Here is a 2,490-nt window from a genome sequence, read left to right on the forward strand (position 1 = left end):
ATGCATCAAACCTCATGTAACTGTCATGAACGATGTTTTGTAAAATAAAGATTTACAGTTTGTTCGATGTATTACAGATTTTACAAATGTGGAATACGAATCGGATATTTGTGCCATTTATATAAAAACTTTGGCATGACAACTCTTTGGTGAGAAAAGATTTTTGAAAAAGATTTTTAAAAATTTCCAGCACTCAGTTGTCAAGTGTAAATATCCACCACTGTAGTGCCGTTGAAAATCAAAAACGTTCCTTATTTTTTGAGTAATTGGGCAGTTGTGACTTGTATATACGTAGATATTGGAGATAAGTGTTTAATTTATTGATCGTGTCTTTTAAACATGAAAGTCGTGCGATGAAATTTGTTTGGTGTTGATTCTCGAACGTTGTGAATGTTATCATACATCAGTCAAACACCGCATAGTAAACAAACTTTGTCTGGACATCCTGAACGTTATTACCCAACAATCTATTTGCACAGCCATTGGAGTTGATAAGAAATGGTATCATTGTGCAAATAAGATAATCATTAATTGATGATGGAGTGAAATTACTTTAAAAGGGAGGAACGGAGGCGAGCGGGACACGCACGGCGGCGCTCTCTTGTTTCCTTTGTTGTCCCCCTGGCGGCCGAAGGCAGAACTAGTGGAAACGCATCAACAATGGCTGACAAGAGGCAGTTTTCCTGACTCGAAAGCTCTCACCACAACGAGAGAATCACCCGACCGCGCGATCGTTGCACGTTATGCCAGCTGGAGTTAAGGTCAAGACAGAGACAAGATAGAGAGCGAGAGATGGGATGAGCTCAGTGCCGCGCGAAGTGAAGAGAATTAAAGTAGAGGATCCAACGTCCAGCAGACTCTCCTCCCCAGCAGTGGGAGGGGAACCTGGAAAGTGTTATTTCTGGAACTCTCCTTCATTAACAGTCCTCGAAGGATTCCCCGACGTGTCCTGGAGAGAAGGGAAGAGGACTATGAGGAAGCGGTTTGGTGCTGGAGGAGGTAAGGAGAGCATCAGAAACAGAAAATAAAGGCGAAGGGGAGAGGGAGGTCGATGGAGATACAGACAGACTCACGGATCTGTTGAAAGCTGCGCTTGTGTGTCCTCTGTTGTTTGCTCTCCAGTTTCCTCGCTGCTAGGCACGAGAACATTTCAGAAACTGTCAGGGGTGACATGCAACTAACAAGCTGTTCTTGTCGCAAATCATAATCATGGATTTTGTTACTCAGAACACACTGTTTTGTTGGTGTCTTCATTGTGCAACTCGGTTGTTTTTCCTATCCATTCATTGATGATGGTCCTAAAAAAGCATTAGTAATTGTGTCAAATGCATTCATGGTCAAACTGTCATGGACCTAGACAGCTTGTCAGCTTGTTAGAAAATCATTTATAACCTTATTGAATTATGTATCACTGTAACAGTTTGTTTTGAGGGTGTGGGATAGGTCAGATTTCATTCATATCCAAACTCTTCTCATTGAGGCAGTGTTTAACTGCTATATCACATCATATAGCAATTTGTGATCAGCAGCAAAGTATCCATTTCCAAAGTCCAATTGGTAAGCCATTTAGTCCCAATGAAGATTAGAGTAATTGATATACTAGTATGTTATATAGAATTGTATTCCCATGCATAGTGTACTGTATGTGTGTATATGTTTTGTCTTCTTTATTTCAAGGAGTAGCTTCTGCTATAATCTTTAAAACGTCATATGATTTGCTGTTTTAACATAACTTACAGTAGCTGATGGTATATTTTGAAGATTTTATGATTATTATAACAAGTGCCAGTTGAATTAATACTAGCTGTGTTATAATGATTATAAATAATTTTACATAGAGTTTTGCATGTTAATGATTGCCATCAAAATAGATGGGAAATATTTACTGGTGATATGTTGCAAATTATAGACTGAATAGTCAGATTATTCAACTGTTGGGAATATAGCAAAAAACTGCCTTTGGTTTATTAGTGTAGTACTTTCAAGAAATTAGCAGTAATATGTTAGAAAGTACCATGTTTTTTTCCCACCTTTTGTGGGTAGGGAGGGAGCAATGAGCAGTGTTATGGAAACTACAGGTAGAATATGGAGCCTATTCTATGTGATTGTTTTATTTGGTATTTTTCGTCCTAATTGGTAAATTTGTAAAAATAGGATAATTTTAAAAGTCTAGAAGTAATGCCAATACATGCCAGAATGGGACTTTTTTATGTGTATTATGAAAATAAGGTATGCTCCGATGATATTTATTGATGAAAATTAAAAATTTTTGATACAACAGTATTATTTTGATAATCAGTATCGATGCAGCAGAATTATTTTGATCATCATTATTATAGCTGATATTATGGATCAATAATTAGTATGATGATTATAACTATAGGAATAATATTAATGATAGTGTAAATGGAAAGGCTTTCAAAATAATAACAGCAATGGAATTGATAATAATACTTAACCCATTGGGTCCGGTTGCCTCACAGCAATTGG

The 2,490-nt window shown here is 37.0% G+C and overlaps 2 protein-coding genes across 2 annotated transcripts in view; one reads left to right on the top strand and one right to left on the bottom strand.

Moving 5' to 3' along the window:
• Positions 1–2,490, bottom strand: part of LOC119581855 (histone-lysine N-methyltransferase EZH2-like) — a gene marked incomplete at its 5' end in the record, with an annotated part of 82,272 nt that overhangs the window by 67,979 nt on the left and 11,803 nt on the right.
• LOC119581854 (polycomb protein Asx-like) overlaps positions 631–2,490 on the top strand; it is a gene marked incomplete in the record, with an annotated part of 73,367 nt that continues 71,507 nt past the window's right edge. Inside the window, 1 exon segment of the mRNA XM_037929996.1 lies at positions 631–999.

The sequence above is a fragment of the Penaeus monodon genome, chromosome 15 (genome assembly GCF_015228065.2).
Source record: "Penaeus monodon isolate SGIC_2016 chromosome 15, NSTDA_Pmon_1, whole genome shotgun sequence".
Lineage (NCBI taxonomy): Eukaryota > Metazoa > Arthropoda > Malacostraca > Decapoda > Penaeidae > Penaeus > Penaeus monodon.